Source organism: Capsicum annuum, unplaced genomic scaffold, assembly GCF_002878395.1.
Source record: "Capsicum annuum cultivar UCD-10X-F1 unplaced genomic scaffold, UCD10Xv1.1 ctg3585, whole genome shotgun sequence".
Lineage (NCBI taxonomy): Eukaryota > Viridiplantae > Streptophyta > Magnoliopsida > Solanales > Solanaceae > Capsicum > Capsicum annuum.
Genome location: NW_025842793.1, coordinates 84,614 through 103,442, shown reverse-complemented (window position 1 = coordinate 103,442; position 18,829 = coordinate 84,614). Strand labels below are relative to the sequence as shown.

Sequence of the window (18,829 nt, the reverse complement as noted above, 5' to 3'; positions counted from 1 at the left end):
AAAGGATAACAGTAAAATAACAAGAAAAATAGTAAAATAATAATTTCAACAGATCACTTATTTGTTATACCAGGTAGTATATCTGTTGCAGCATATAACAAACTTTTTGAGGCGGATAAGCAATCTGTTGTAACAATAAAAAATGTATCACTCATCTTTTAAGACAAATGAATGGTCTATGCAACAGATCACACATTGTTGCAATATGAGTGATCTATTGGAACAGTTAAATAACCTATTACAATGGATGAGTAATCTGTTGCAATAATACAAAACATATCACTCATCTGTTGAGATAAATGAATGGTCTGTGCAGTAGATCACACATCTGTTGCAACATATGGGTGATTGGTCGGAACAGTTAAATAACATGTAGCAATGGCTGAGTAATCTGTTGTGATAATACAAAACATATCACTGATCTATTGAGAAAAATGAATGGTCTGTGCAATAGGTCACACATCTATTGCAATATATGAGTGATCTGTCGGAACAGTTAACTAGCCCGCAGCAAAGGCTGAGTAATCTGTTGCGATAATACAAAACATATCATTCATCCATTGAGAAAAATGAATGGTGTGTGCAACATGTCACACATCTGTTGCAACACATGAGTGATCTATTGGAACAGTTTTCAACATTCAATATTATTTAGATTTCTTCTAACATTGGGTCGTCTATCGTGACAGATGAATGATCAGTTGGAAAAATTATGTCTTGGACATGTCCTGTTGGAAGAGTTGATAGGATTTTATCCAACAGGAGGTTCATCTGTTGCATCAGACCATTAATTCGATGGTTCTTCCGTTGCATCAGTTGGTTAATCAGTTGCATCATATTTTTAATCCGATGCTTAATCTGTTGCAATATGTGGTTAATCGGTTGCATCAGATAGTTAAATTGCTGCATTATATGCTAAATTTTTTACATCAGAATTATAATCTGATGGTTTCTCTGGTGCATCATATGGTTGATCTGTTGCATCGTATGACAAATCATCAGGTGGTGAATATGTTGCACCAGATGGATAATCTATCGGATAAAATAAAAACAGTAGCACAATTTTGTTCAATAGAAAAACAACAATATCACCATTTTTACAAAGAACAAGAACAGAAAAAATCAACCCAAATCGTTGTTTTATTTTTATAAACACAAACAAAAAAAATCAAACATAAAAAAAATGCAACAAACAACAAAAAATCATAATTCACTTCAAAAAGAGAAGAGACGAAATACCAGAAATTAGGGTTTTGTTCAGACCATATTTTAAATTAAAGTAATAAATATTAAAATTGTTAACTACTACTATAAGAGAAGTTGGCTCTAGTTTCTCGTTTTATTTAAAACTAAAAAGTCCCTAAATTTTTACCTGTGAAAGAAGAAAAGGAACGATGATGAATTCAAAGTTGTTGTGGCCGGAGAGAAAGGCTGTCACGTCAATTGAAGGTTGAAGAATTCAAAGCTGTTGTGGACGGAGAGCAAGGCTGTCACATCGATTGAAGGTTGAAGTCGAAAAGAAACTCGAAGCCCAACTATTTATCGTCGGATGTTGAAGTCATCGAGGATTGAAAGGAGAAATTTGTAGAACTGTTGGTTGGGAGAGAGTTGAGAGAAGTTGTCGAGAGAGAGGAGAAAGACTGGTTGATTTGGATTGAAGAGGGGTGTGGGTTGGGTTGATTTGTATTTTTGAAATGATTAGAAAGTTTTAAAAATATTAATCAAGTCCACAATTAACTTAATCAAGTTTCTTAATGATGTTTGACCCTTTAAGTTGGTCAATGTCACCAATCCTTCATTCATGACTTAAAAGACACATTTCCTTCAATTTTCTCAAGATTCTTGGTGTATCACATTTAAGAAGAGATTAAAAAAAAGTCAACTTAAACAGATCCGGATCCCTCATAAAACTACTACAATATATTTTATATCTATGTCTAATGGAAAATCAATGGCAAGTTACTTCTATTCATTTTATTCATTCTATTAAATATTATTCATTATTCAATTCATTTTTCAAAATATTAAATTTATTATATTAAGAGGATAATATAATAAATTTATTATACTATTTATTATTTCTTAACATGTGTGTCAAGTTAATAGTAGAGAAGTATTATTGAACGAAATGAGTAAATATATCATATAAAAATCCTATTGAACTATCATTTTGTTTAGGGGTGGCAATATAATGGTGTGGTGCGGTGTGGGTTTTTTCTAAACCCGCAAATTTTAAAACCGCACTGTACCGCACCACATCACCTTTAAACCAACATAAACCCGTCCCACACTCATACCCGCGCATACCTTCACCGCACCGCCTCATATTTTTATTTTTTCTTTTTGAAAAATTCATAAATCCATTGAAAATCATAATATTGTCAAATCTACAACTAGGATATAATAACAACTAATTTCTATTATATCACTTTTTTCATTAAGAAATTATCAAAAAGTATCACGTGTACAAGTAATGATCAAATATCATATTTTTTAAAAATGAATAGAGATATTAAAAAAGCTATAGAATTATTTATTTGTAGTGTTATACATGTCATTTTAAGAATCATAAAATTTTAAGTGAAGAATACATATAATTTTAGGTATATTCACAAGAATGATACTAATTTTTAGCTTTTTCAAATTTAAATCTGCATATACCCGCAACCCGCACCGCACCATTTTAAAAAAAAAAAAAACTTACTGTAACCCGCCCTGCCCCGCATAGCTTAAAACTCGCATCACCCCGCACCTGCACTGTCCCATTGCCATCCCTAATTTTGTTAGAATCCAAAAACGGGGTCATAATAACACTTATCGTGGCCCAATCTTAAGTAGTAAGTCAACCAACCAAAAAGGAAAGAAATTCACATCAATTAACAATAATAAATAGATGAGTCTACTAAAACAAAGCCAAGCCGACTCAAAAATATAAATAAGGCGGAAATCTGAAAGAAATAACATTGAATCCCCAAAATTTGGTGTCTACGAGCAATAATACTTGTCCACATTTGACTTGACACATAACTTAATAAATAATAAATAATATGAGTAATTTTACTATATTACTCTTTGAATTAATAAATTTATTATTTGAAAAAAGTTTTGCATAATGAATAGTTCTTCACTCGTTCACTTTTACTTATTACATTCGAGTTGGTACGTCTATTAAGAGAATAATAATCAACATGACTATTTTTGTCTTGCTATCCCCATTAATTAACATTTAATATTAGATATTAAAAAATAATTTGGAGAATAAGTAATTAGTGCTAGGGTAGAACATGAAAAAAATAATAATTTTTTTGATATATAAAAAATAAATAAAAAAATAGAGATATATTTTAAAAACAAGTTACAAGTAAAATGATTGGAGGAAGAATTTAATGTAGGTAAGAAAGGCACAAATAAATAAATTATTCATTATTTTTTAAATTGAACAAATATTATTGACATCCATTTAAAGACAAGTAAAAAAAGACTAACACTTTATTTGGATGGTGATTTCCCATGATAAATGTGGTATAGTTAGTAAGAGAACCATGTTTGATTTATTTGTTTCTGAAAATGTATGTTATTGTATGATTTAATTTCATGATTTGGTAATCATGAAAATCCTCACTTTATGTAACCACCGATTTGGTGGTATCCCATGATTTGAGTATATTTTTTTCACTTGTGGCCTTACTTACTATTATATAATCCTATTTTATCCTTCACTTTATATTTTAGCTCCACCTCCTACCCCGGCCTCCATCTCACCTGCCCCGCCCCGCCCCCATCCAACTCCCCTATCCAATTTTTTTTAATTTTTTATTCTTTTAGAAAATTTTAAATTTTTTGCTTATCCCACCCCCTCCCAAACCCAATCCCATTTTTAAAAAAAATTTAAAAATTTTTCTTACCCCACCTTCACCCCCAGCCTCGCCCCACCACCTACTAGCCTCCTTTCCCTACCATTTTTTTTAAAATATTTTTTAAAACCTTCAAGAAAATTTTCTTACACCACCCCCATCCTTACCAACTCCCCCCACCCCCCACACAAAAAAAAAATTAAAATTTAAAAAATTAAAAACTTTTTTTTCTTATCCCATCCCAACCCCCTACTCCACTATACCCCAACCTCAATTTTTTTTTTACAAAAAAAATTAAATTTTTTGCTTACCTGCCCTTTTATCATACTCGTTTTTATTATTTTGTGTTAAATATATAAATATTTTTAGAAAATATTTTTCTACTTGCATACGAACTCAAGAAAATAAGTAAGAAACAATTTATTTTTCTAAAAAATATTTTTTTTGGATTCCATACCAAACACACCCACAACATACACAAAAAATGTATTCAATCTTTGTACTTGTTGTTGGTGTCATGTCTCGAAACACAAAAAAAAAAAAAGAAATTTGTTACTATAAAAAATGAATTCGGTTATATTTATTTTAATCTACTCTTTTATCGACTTTGTTAGAATTTACATGAATTTTTATGATAAACTAGTAGGAAGCAAATTATTTTAATTAACAATTGTTGATAAATTTAACAATTATAATAATTAAGGACAATTTAGTAAACTTACCAGTTACGATACTGTACCATACTGTCAAACCAAACAATAAAACTGTTATTAAATAACAATGAACAATACAGTCCATCCGTTGTACTATCCTTTACAGTAAAATACCATACAATACCGTACATTATGAAATCATGGCAAACCACCATCCAAACAAAGGGTCGTATTTTGCTAGCCTATATTAGTTTGAATGTGGAAGTGCAAAATATTCATATTTGAGAGCTAAATTGAAAATGGCAGCAACAACAGTTGTGTCTAGAAAGATAATTAAACCTTCCTCTCCCACTCCTTCACTTAGAAATTTCAATCTCACTTTGATGGATTACACAAATATTCCTCACTATATCCCAATTGCCTCCTCCTACTCTATACCTAAAAATTGTGACATAAACCAAATATTAGACATTCTTGAAAATTCCCTTTCAAAAGTATTATCCTCCTATTATCCCTTCGCGGGACAAATTAACGATAATAATAGTTATGTCGATTGCAATGACATGGGTGTTGAGTATTTACATGTCTGAATCAGTTGTCTAATGTCCGAAATTCTCAAGAACCCTTATAATGATGTTGTAGATGCAGTCTTCCCACAAGATTTGCCTTGGGGTAGTACCTTGAACCGAAGTCCACTAGTGGTTCAATTAAGCTATTTCGATTGTGGTGGAATAGCAGTCAGCGCATGCATGTCACACAAGATTGCTGATGGATATAGTTTCTCTAGATTCCTTAATGATTGGACTACTACAGCTCAAAAGGTGGATTTCGAACCATCTCCTCAGTTTAATGCATCTTCTTTGTTTCCACCAATGGATGATGCTCCAGCTATACCTAATGGTGTGCCTGAACCACAACGACATGTGTCAAGAATGTACAATTTCTCATCCTCTAGTTTGCGAAGATTAAAGGATATCATTGCAACAAATTCAGGAGTGCAGAATCTAACTCACGTTGAAGTTGCCAGAACACTTCTACATAAATGTAGAGTGGCTGTGTCATTGGAGAAATCGGGCGTGTTCAAACCAACTCTATTGAGCCATGTAATGAGTATACGCCCACCAATTCCACCCAACACAATGGGAAATGCTTTTTGTCTCTTTGGTTCAATAACAATGACTAAAGATAAGATAACACTACCCAACTACGTTGCTGAACTACAAAAGGCTAAACAACACCTTCGAGGCGAGTTGAAAGATAAGAGTACAAATCAGATAGCCACACATGCACTTGAAAGACTTAAACAGGGTGTAGACCTAATGATGCAAGGTATATTTGATGCTTATTCTTGCACCAGCTATTGCAATTTGGGTTATATACGATCGATTTTGGATGGGGTAGGCCCGTAAGGGTGACCCGAGTAAGAAATTCAATGAAGAATCATTTCCTATTCTTGGATGACCCAAATGGAGACGGGATAGATGTACTAATCACTTGACTGAAGCTAATATGTTAATATTTCAGAGTAAAAAAGAGCTCCTAGAGTTTGCTTCTCTGTTTGAATAAGTTTTAAGGCCGTCTTGCTAAGTTAATATATGTGACCTTCATATCCTTTTTTTTTTTTTTTGATCTATTTATATTTGAGAATGTTTTAGAAATTGACTATTGCTCATGAATAACAATAAGTCAATATGAAGTTTAGCTTAAAGTGTTGCTCGATCTGAATTCTTTTGCTAAGAACAAAGAGCACTTTTAAGGTTTCCACTATAGGAAAACTTAAGTGTATGTAATAGTATTACTATAAAAGTTCTTTGTGTATCTCTACGGGAAGTAAAAAGAGTGAGAAGTCTTACGGAGGACTTTAAAAAAAAGTCGACTAAATAGATCGTGATCCCTCGTAACAATTAAACAAGCATATCATATAAAACTCCTACTTCCTCGGTTTATCTTTACTTGTCCACTTTTAACTTGACAAATACCTTAAAGAAACAATACATAGAGGGGTGATTTTACTATATTACCCTTTGAATATAATAAATTTTTTGCGTTGAAAAATACAACGAGGGATGAATAGTAGTATTTAATATCAAGGGTAAAATGGGAAAACAGGGATAGGTTATGTATTGACTTTTCAAATTGGACAAGTATTGTCAGTGGTGGAGCCAGAATTTTCATTGAAGGTTCAGAAGTAAATATACGGACTAGTCAAAGGGAGTTCAACATCTATTATATATACATAAAAATATTTTTGACTATATAATTTTCCAACGAACGGGTTCGGATGAACCCCTTGAATTCACTGTGACTCCGCGACTGAGTATTGTTGGACATCCCAAATACAAAAATGGATAATTAAAGATGGACGGAGGGAGTACTAAACTAGAGTTTCATATATCTTTTTATTTCTTCGACTGTATGATCTAGCTGAGCATCATTCATATGTAAAAGATAGTGACACACTCATCAAGACATCTAAAAAAATGATGTATACTTATACTATGGTTCAAGTGCAAGGAAGGAGGAGTGAGATTTAAGGTTTGCAGGGTTGGTTGTCTGTTGAAACATATCACTCATTTGTTGCAAAATGAGTTATTTGTTGGATTAATATTTTTTAGATTTCTTCCAAACAGAAGAGTCGTTTGTCGCAACAGATGAATGATCTGTTAGATTGTTCATTTATTGCATTAGATTTTCATAGTTGCATCAGATTTTAATCTGTTGTGTTAGATGTTTTCATCTGTTGCATCAGATGTCTTCATCTGTCGCATCAGATGTTTCATCTGTTGCATCAGATGTTTCAGTTATTGCAACACCATTTTTATCAAGACAAACAACAAATCAACCCAGCAACACCAACACATCACACACACACACACATACTAAGAACATCAACTGTGACAAAAAATCACCAACAAATCCGAATCAACAGTACGACAACAAGAAGAAGAAATGTTAGAAATTAGGATTTTATTTAGTCCACATTTCTATACTAGAAGAGTAGTTGGCTCAAGTTCCTCTTCTTCTTCATAATTTTTTATCCTTTTCAGACTCAAATCATAAGGGTCCCATGGGCTGTAGGGTACCGGATCTCGGGACGGTTTATTTTTGGTTTTAGGCCCGGTTAATCCGACCCGGACCAAGCCCGATCCAGGTCCGCCAGTTAACCGGCCCTATTAATTTTTCTTTTTTAAATAAACAAACGGACTTATTTACTATAAAGTATTATTAATTTACTAGTTTAGATTACGTGCGTTGCACGTTTATATTATGTTAATTAAAAAATGTGAAAAAGAACATGAAATATGTAAAATAGAAAAAGATATTAAATAGAGGTAATTATACCAAGTGTTTATACCAAGTTAATAAATGAGTAATAATGTATTTTTACACAGATTTTTAGCATTGTATCATGGATAAATAACACATATTCTAACTTTATAAAACTATATAACTATAGCAAGTCTTATGATTTGATGTAAATACTAATTTAGATAAGTATTTACCCATCAAAACATATGAAATATTTGTAGAACTTGAACTTACTAAAAATTTAAGATAAAATGTGAAATAGCAGTTTTTATGATGGATAAGTGATAATAATCTCAAAATAAAATATAGGATCATTTTATTTTGCCTTTATTTAGGAGTATTAATTATTCATTTCACAATTCATATCGATAATGAAATAAGTTGTCTTATATATATATATATATATATATATATATAATTTTACATTGTTTAGCTCATTCCATGTTAAACAATCCTTAATTGTTGGATGATAAGAAAGATCTACACAATGAGGAAACACTGGCAGAAACTTGGTAATATGCAAAACATAGTTAAGCAGGGAAAATTCATAATCAGTAAGGCATATAGGAAAATAAGAGGTGAAGTAGATAATGTCCCTTGGTCTAAACTGGTGTGTCATAATGTTGTTGAGCCTAAATACACCTTTATGCTATGGTTGAGCCTACATGGCAGAAAATTCCATGTTAAACTGGGGTCTCACTATAGACACTATCTGTCTATTCTGTCAAGACCAACTAGAGACAAGAGATCATCTTTATTTTGAATGCACAGTCACTAACAAAATTTAGAAATCCATGTTGGATTGGCAAAGATGGATAGGATGTCCTCAGAACTGGAGTTGTATGTGTAGCTGGATGGAGAAGAGAACCAGAGGCAAACATAATAGAGGGATTATCTTAAAAGCAAGTCTGCAGCAGTGATACATACCATATGGATAGAAAGGAACAACAGGATCTTTCAGAAGAAGGCACGTAGTATTGAAGAGTTGATAAGAAGCCTTAAACTAATGTTGTGTATAAGGGTTAGAACAAACTCCAAATTGATTGAATGTATTAAGAAGTTTCACTAGTCATAGATCTGTTGGTTCAAGTAGTAACACCTGAGAAGAGATAGATAGGTTTGTCTTCTCTTAGTTTGTAATGACAGTTACTTGGAAATTAATAAAATGAGTTAATTGCCAAAAAAAAAAAAGAACTTGAGCACAAAGTCTACCAACAAACACAGATTAGGTAGATATTGAAGGCATTAATCAACCACCAAAGGATGTTGTGTAGTGGATGTCTCGGATTAGAATTTTGGATATGAAAAAATTCTTAGTAGGGAGCACTTTCCTCAAATGAGCCCTATGCGACATAAATTTAAATTAATCGGACTCTATCATGAATAACAAATACCTAATGAAAGACAAAAAGAAAAAAAGACATTAATAAATAACTTTAAAGAAAATGTCCTTTAATTTTAACTATCTTTACTTATATTGGATATTGTAAATATTAGTTACTACCTTTGTTTATATTGGATCTTAGAAAGTGACTTTACTACTCTTATACCTGTTTGATCAAGATTTTGAAAGTCAAAAGCATATTTAAAAAAAAAAAAATTGAATATTTATAAAAGTGTGGCGTTTGGACAAATTTTCAGAAGAGAATAAATGTATTAAGTAGTCAAATTTATTTTTATAGGAAAAAAAGTAATTTTTCATAAAAGCACTCTTTTAAAAACTGTACTTTTGCAAACTTTATATTTTAAAAAATTTAGTCAAATAATAATTATTGTTTAAAAATAAATTTTAGATTTATTGATTAAATACAAACTGCTTCTCACAAAAAAAATTTGAATAATATTTTATTTTAAAAAGAGTATTTCAAAATAAGCTAATTTTGAGTGTGAGTAAATTCCCTGAATGGTCACTCATGTTTGAAAAATTGCCTACAAATATCACTTTTATTTTATTTAGGACAAGAATATCATCAAACTTTTCTTTTTTCCTTAAAATATACTTAACACCTCAAAAATCTTTTTCTCCTACTTAGAATGTCATGTCATTAAAATTTCTTTTTTTTTTTTTATAAATGTATAACTTATCAAACTTATTTAACTAAAGTTTTTTCCTAATTCTTTTTTATTAAAATAAAATTATACATGATATATTAATCGTTGAAGATTAATTTAATTACACCAAAAGCTTGAGTTATTTTATTTGATATGTAATCTTCAAAGTTTCTTTTATTTACTTATTTATTTCACCACTTAAGAATAGTTTTAAAATACAAGTACTTATACGAATTGGTACAATAATTTTTTTTTTGTCGTTTACTTTATATACAAAAAATTATTAGAATGTAAAAAAAATAAAATGATGGATTTCATATTTTAGACATTAAGTTTGTTATTTATATGAGAATAAAAGAGTTAAATCTCCTTTTTTGAAGGAAAGAAAAATTATGTAGTCTTGAAACAAATTTAATTTTTTAAGAAATATTAACAAAATGAGACCTTCTTCAATACTATTAAAAATGGATTTTTAAAATATTACTCAATCAATTATCCTTTGCTTTTGATGAATTTAGAATGAAGTATGTATATAAATTAGTGTTTAATTGTATAATAAAATATAAATATAATGATCACAAAAAAGTGAAGTAACTAAATTAAAAATAATAATTTTTTTTTCTAAATTTTTATGTCTTATCTTATGAATTTACTTGATTTATTTATGGGCAATTACTTGTAAAAAATCTGCAAGAAAAAAAAAATCATCTTTTCACTATATATTTATCAAAAATTATCTTGCATAAAAAGTTGCAAGTAATGTATGTCCAAATTAAATTTTTTAGGAAATAATACATATTAAAATTTTCTTATTGAATTTTTTTTTGGCAACAAAAAATACCGTAGATTTGCCATCAATGTTTTTAAATAACAAATTATATTCTTTTATTCTCTATTACTCTATATTTGAAGGTAATATAATATCTTTGGATTATATTAATTCAAAAATTCTTTTGTATAATCCAAAAAAGTGAATTTTATTCTTTTATTCTCATATAAATGATAAATTTAATGTCTAAAATATGAAATCCTTCGTTTTTATTTCTTTACATTTTAAGAATCTTTAATATATAAAATAAATAACAAAAAAAAATTAAATGAGTACCAATTTTTATAAGTACTTGAATTTTAAATATTATTAAGTGGTAAATAAATAAGTAAATAAAAGAAATTTTGAAAAGTACACATCAAATAAAATAATTTAATTTGTCGGTGTAATTAAATTAATCTTCAATGATTAGTATATCATGTGTAATTTAAAAAAAAAAAAGAATTAGGATAAAACTTTAGTTAAATAAGTTTGATAAGTTAAATAGATCTATTTATATAAAAAAAAATTAATGACATGACATTCCAAGTAGGAGAGAGTTGGGTGATATTCTTGTTGAGGTATTAAGTATATTTTAAGAAAAATAGAAAGAGTTGGGTGATATTCTTGTCCTAAATGAAACAAAAATGATATTTTTAGGCAATTTTCCAAACCTGAGTGACCATCTAGGGAATTTACTCTTTTGAGTGTTGGATGATTTGACACACTCTAATCAATATATATATATATATAAGAGTTATAGATATGCCTATGTGGCACCTCTCTGAGGCCAAGATTTCAATTTATCCTTTTTCTCATTTTTGGACATTTTAGTTCTTTCTTTATTTTTGCTAAAAAACTAATAATAATTTATGAAATTATAGAAAGATTTATTGCACAATTATGTTATTACAAGAATAGTTATTATTATCCCACCCTTTCAAATTTTATCGTTTCAAGTATGCCTATTAATGTACCACCATCAATATTCATTATGAATATTAAAAAAGAATATGTAAATTCAATGTAAAAATCTATTGAGGTTGTGTATAAAATGCATATGTAAAAAGATGAAAAAGGTCACATCTCTATTACTTTTACTCTAACTAATTGGAGCTTTTGAGTTAGCATTTTCTTCTCTTTATCATTTTCATTTTATTCTTCATTACTTTGTACTTTTTGAATTTGTGATTTATTTTATGGTGTTTATGACATATGTATAAGAGTATGAAAAATTTGCATTTGATTTTATGGAAGATGATGACCGTAATGCTCAACCCTATATTAGCTAGAATATCGATAAAGCAAATAGAAAAAGAAATAGAAGTTTCATGTTTCAAATTCTTAAGAGGAGGAGGATAGTATAAAAATATTTTCAAGTAAGGATGTATGTATTTTAATGCTTTTTTTCTATTTCATTTTTTTTTTCTACTTTTTGTTTCATACTTTATAAATTGTCAACCACAAATTACTATAAATAGATCATAGAAAAAGAAATGAAAGCAGGTGACAATTATTATGTATTCATTAGCTTTTTGTGTTTTATTTTTGGGTCTCTAATAATTCATATATCCTCTCTTTTTTTCTTTTTTTGATTTCTTCCTATGATGAGTGTGCAAGGTTATGAAAAAGTTTGCATTTGATTTGTGGAAGACGATGACTGGGAGCTCCATGTTCTAAAGTTTTAGAGAGGAAGGAGGGCACTATGATGATAATATGAGAATATGTTCAACAATATATGTATTCAATTAATTTTTTCTATTTCATTAAATTTTTGTATTTTTGTTACATTCTATGAAGCGGCCGTAGAAAAAGAAAAGAAAGAAGGCGTTTGTTTTTCTTTTATTCATTAGCTTTTTTTTTTTTAAATATCTTTTTGGTACGTAACAATCCATATATCGATATTTAAACATGCATATAAATCTGAAAATAAGAAAAGTGATTTAATTTGGCGCTGTCATTAGTCTCTCATTTTTTTTGACATTTTTATGTCAATTTTCCCTAAGCAAATTGCTAAAAAAATAGAAATATTATACATACACACACACATATATATATATATATATATATTAAATATGTCACATTATTTTCTTGCTCTATTATTTTAGTCATACCAAAAGATTGTAACGTATGAGTTACATATTATTACTTGTAATTTATAAGCTTTATAGCACTTTGTATGCAGTTTTCTCTATGAAATTCGAGTTTTAGAAATAATGATTAATCGTTTATCTTTATAGAAAACTGAAAGACATTTAAAATTTTAAAATCAAAATTTAGTAAAAATTAAATGGGATAAAGTCTTCAGAAAAATAATTTTATTGACTTTAAAGACATGCCACATCTTTTCTACTAAAAAGGAGATTTTTGCCCTATATATTAATATCGTTATTAGCTAAAAAATCCAAGTAATGAAAATTATTGAAAAGAATAAAGTGAAGTGTTAACAATAAAATTGATTAGAACTTTAAATTTCATCCTTTGAATTTGAAGACTAAAAAAAATGTTTAATATATTTTCAATATTTAGTTATTAATATTTTTTTTAAAAAATATAATATAATATTTTTGAAGCCACGCGAAGCGCGGATTAGTTGTCTAGTTTTTCCTAAAAAAACTCTTCAGTGTACTGTAATTATGTCTACAATGTATTAAAAAACTTAACCAGTAAGCTATTTCGTCACACCATTAAAATAAAATAAGTTATTTATGTACATTGCTCCTCTGTAATAATAATTTAAAATCACTTTCTGAATGTCGTCGTCTTCTTTTCCTTTGACATTATGATACTTATATCCAAAAAATAAAATGCACTCCTAGATATATATTCAAGCCACGTATTGTTTTACAGTTAGTTAGTTGGCCGTTTGACTCTATTAGTGAGGATTTAAATTTTTATTTTATAATCTTTAATATGCAAGTATGTTCTATAGTATAAGAAATTTTCATGTGTAATTAATCTCTCCTTTTTTTTTTCAATTCATAAGATTGATATTAGGAGGAGAGTTCTGGCGTAATTGGTAAAGATGCTGACTTGTAACTAGAAGTCAGGGGGTCACAGATTTAAGTCTTGAAAATAATCTCTTATAGAATTGTAAAATAAAATTACGTACAATACATCGTTATGGTCCAGCTCTTCTTCGAACTTCGCACATAGGAGGAGTGCTAATAAGATTGATTTTTAGGAAAGGAAATGAAATAGATTTGGTTCTTTTCTATACTTAGATGAATAAAAGAAGAGGGAAAACATTCCACCACAACCTTTGATCCTTTAAGTTTCCTTTCTCTACTTTCCAAACAAGAGAGTATACAAAGTATCTCAATATAACCTCTAATCACCAGCGTATATATTATTATTACAGAAATGCATTAGAATTAGAAACCTATAAGGACACGTTTGTAGGAGGTGTTAATTGAAATAGTCCATGTATTAAAATTTAATTCATTCCAATATGTTATTTAGTTGCACAACTCAATTCAATTCCTCCTTATCACTTATCCATGAATAAGTAATACAACATAGGGTCTATTATTTTGTACTAAGGAAACCTAGGAATTACTTATATTGGATCAAATAATATACGAATAAGAGAATTAAATGACCAAAGTACAACAAATAATATAACAAACCTTAGTTGACTTTCTATTACAATAGATAAATAAATTAAATACTTCATGTTTGAAATATTACTTCAACTGTGATTCTATTACAAAAGAAAAACGTATCAAAAGGCATAAGAAAAACGTAGACAAATACTTTTACCATATATTAATCTCCTTTTATATATAAGTTAGAATTTCATAATTAGTGATTCTTCTAATATTTCTTATCATATATTGTTCTTTTATCTTATTTTTAGGTAATAATTTGAAATAAAAAGGCAAAAAAATAGTAAAAAGATGATTTTGTATATTGCAGAGACTTTTAATAAAGGATAAAAGGTTACATTGAGAATGTTATTTCATGTGAAGCTCTTAGGATTAATTTCATATTATTTCATCCAAGAATTAGTTTCAATGCATTTCATATGATTAGTAACATAGATTTAGTATGTTCGTTTTGTTGAAGAATTAGTTAAATTTGATAAAAAAAAAAAATACAGAAATAACCTTAAAAATTGACGTTGACAGATTAAAAGAAAAGGGAATATGAAGTTCCAACAAGTGTTTGAACGATAATGGCTTACGATAGTATGCATTTCATAATGTGATAGAGGACTGTAGATCATTTGACGAAAGGTCTATGCACTTCAGACATTCGAACTATCCATATTTTAATTTTTAAGATAAGTTAAATGAAATAGAAACTTCACAAAATGATCAAGGGAACAATTGTAAAGAAGATATTTATAGAATTTTAAATCAAACACAATACATGGTATATCTAGCTTTTAACACAATGAACGAAATACTCAATAAAAAATAATCACGCATTACAATTCTTGTATTAGTAATCCCTACATTAATTCTTGCATTATATATTATTAATTCTTGCATAACTTGTTTTCGTACCAAAAGACTCCTAAGTACTTAAAATTTATCATCCACGAGGAATGTATATCTCAAAATTTCCATTCCAGAGATCATTTATCATCCACAAAACAAATAAATCATTATTTAGCGGGAAAAAAAATACAGGATGAATGTAACTACAAAATATTCTCGTAAACTAGAACATTACCTGCACTTTGTTGAGGATTAATTCCCACTCCATCTGAAACAAGGGAAAACAACAAAAGAATTATAGTTTGAAAAAAAAAAACGTATACAATCTCACAATAAAAATTCAATCTTTTCTAATTATTACATGCAATAGTAAGAAGTCTATTTTTTCACTACCCTTTGTCATTGAAACTGAAGAGTGGAACTACAAATCACAACATTGAAGGAACTTGAAGATATTACTCTTGCAAGTATTACTATATCACATGTTGAAGATTATAAGAAAATTTAAAACTTAGAAACAATAAAGTTACTTTGGAGATTCAATAACAAAAATGTTTTGTTATTCTTAATCAATAAAATCAACATAATAAAAAAAATTAAAATCTAAAAAATAAACCAAATAATTATATTAGAAACCCAATAACAAAACTACTTACAAACATAAAGGGAGATTTTTTATTTATGATCAATAAAATCAAAACGTAATATAGAAAAAAATTCGAAATTCAGAAACAACAGTGTTATTCAATAACAAAGTAAAAGGAGTTGGGGGAAAACCTAAAAAGGACTCCTAAAACTGGTTGTTTTCGGACGGATTTTTAAAAGAAAAAATAAATTTGAGAATTACTTATTGTCTCTTAGCTTTAATTTTAACAAATAGAATTAGTGCTTTCACAGTTAATGTCTTTTTATGACCTATGTTTACATAAGGAAGTATAAACCTATTCTGAACATACAAATCTTTAAAATAACTCGATTGCAACTTACATGATTAATGCATCCAAATTCAAAAGATACAAATCACGTCAAACTATTCTGCCCACGCTTCTTCGTGGGATGACTTAAAATGCAATAATAGAAACATAGATTAAATACATGAATGTAACTAAAATAATAGTTATATCAAATGAATTTTCTTCCACATATTTAATGGTAAGTGCATGTAAATATTTCTAAGAAAAATTGACCAAAGTTGTGTAGCTTGCTCACCTCTTCTACATCGATACATTAAAACTAAAGCTTAGAAAATAAAACAAACCTAATCCTCCAACTATTGTTTATATTCTTGAATGTCTGCAGGCCGCAGGGGCTCAGCTATTGCACAGATAGGCTACCTCCTTCGCAATAGACTCCGTAATTTTACTCCTTTTCTCAAATATTCTTAGGATTTTGATCTGAATTCATATTGTGTAGATACATATTGCTAGTTTGGAAAACTTTTTTTTCCATTTTGATTAATATTTGAACTTCTAAAACTTGATGTGAGGCATGTTCAAATATAAAATCATGCAATTTTGTGGAGATGCTAGTAGCTTCTCTGTTACCTTGGTCAATTTTGTGATTTTAGAGAGTATGATCTATCTTGGGGATCAGTGAAATAAGTCACCAAGTTTACCATCATTTAAAATAATTTTGAGATACAACTACGCAAACTCAACTTTACCTGATTCAGGATCTTTCGAAAACAACGTCTTTCTCTTCGTGAGATAGGAATAAGATCTTTGTGCACTTTATCCTCTCCTTGCCCTACGATAACTTCAATAGTAAGAAATTGTAAAATATATTATCGCTTAAGAAATTTATGATGAATAAAAAATAATATTAAACCAGATCTTTTATTCGCATGATACGTATCAACTACGTCTATTGAAGATTAATGAAGAAAGTAGCAGCGGAAGGGATCTAATCCCTAAAACTCATGCACAAAACTATATAAAAAAAAAAGTAAAATAGTCGGTAAACATATTCTAGTTTACAACCAAAGTTGATCATAACTTCTTTTTCCCTTTGCTATTGTCCGGGAGAAAACTGAAACATTAAAAAAATCAAATGTTTCGACTGAAGGAAAGAAAAAAGAAAAAACTGAGATATTAAAAAAAATACGTATGTTTTCTCTCTGTGTATGTATAGTATAAGAGTCCTAATATAAGGAAAGAATCAATATATAATAATAGTTGATTTGAAAGTGCTAAGCTACACAATTTAAATAAGGTAAGAACTATTAATATACGGTTTAGATGGTGAAAAAGACATTCTATTTTTATGAGGAAAGTTTTTTTTTTTTTTTAATATAATCAATATTTAATATAACTAAAATAATTAAAAAAATAAAAAGACGATTTTATTTAAAGCGGAAATTTTTAATAAAGGACAAAAAGTTCAATTCACTTTTCTAAGCATTTCACACTTTTAATATATTATATAGATTATAGATAGATATAGATATAGATTATATTAGGTAGCATATGTTTTATTTAAAGAAGTACATATATTTTATATGTGTACGTATATATTGAATGATACATATATATATATGTATATACCTTCCGTAGACGTATATATTTAACGTATACATGTGTATATGTTTTATAAATTAGTGTATAACTATATATATAGTGTGTGTATATATTGTAAAATATATATATATATATATATATATTGTAGTATATTTTATTTAAAATAATACGTATATATTGAATGGTACGTATATATGTGTATATATCTTCTATAGACATATATATTTAACGTATACATGCATATATGTTTTATAAATTAGAATATAACTACATATATAGTGTGTGTATATATTGTAGTATATTTTATTTAAAGTAGTACGTATATGTTGAATGGTACGCATATATGTGTATATATATTTTATAGACGTATATATTTTACGTATACATGTGTATATGTTTTATAAATTAGTATATAACTATATATATAGTGTGTGTATATATTGTAGTATATTTTATTTAAAGTAGTATTTATATATTGAATGGTACGTATATATGTGTATATATCTTCTATAGACATATATATTTAACGTATACATGTGTATATATTTTATAAATTAGTGTATAACTATATATATAGTGTGTGTATATATTGTAGTATATTTTATTTAAAGTAGTACGTATATGTTGAATGGTACGCATATATGTGTATATATATTTTATAGACGTATATATTTTACGTATACATGTGTATATGTTTTATAAATTAGTATATAACTATATATATAGTGTGTGTATATATTGTAGTATATTTTATTTAAAGTAGTATGTATATATTGAATGGTACATATATATATGTATATATCTTCTATAGACATATATATTTAATGTATACATGTGTATATGTTTTATAAATTTGGTGTATAACTATATATGTAGTGTGTGTATATTTGGTAGTGTATATATATTGTCGCATATTTTATTTAAATAGTACATATATATTGAATGGTACGTATATATGTGTATATATCTTCTATATACGTATATAGTTAACGTATACATGTGTATATGTTTTATAAATTAGTATATAACTATATATATAGTGTGTGTATATATTGTAGTATATATATATAGCAGTATATGTTTTATTTAAAGTAGTACATGTATATTGAATGGTGCGTATATATGTGTATATATATTCTATAGACGTATATATATATATATATATATATATATATATATATATATATATATA

At 28.0% G+C, this 18,829-nt stretch overlaps 1 pseudogene; it reads left to right on the top strand.

Moving 5' to 3' along the window:
• Window positions 1–4,806: 4,806 nt before the first annotated feature.
• Window positions 4,807–6,073, top strand: LOC107846157 (annotated as a pseudogene).
• The last annotated feature ends 12,756 nt before the right edge of the window (window positions 6,074–18,829 follow it).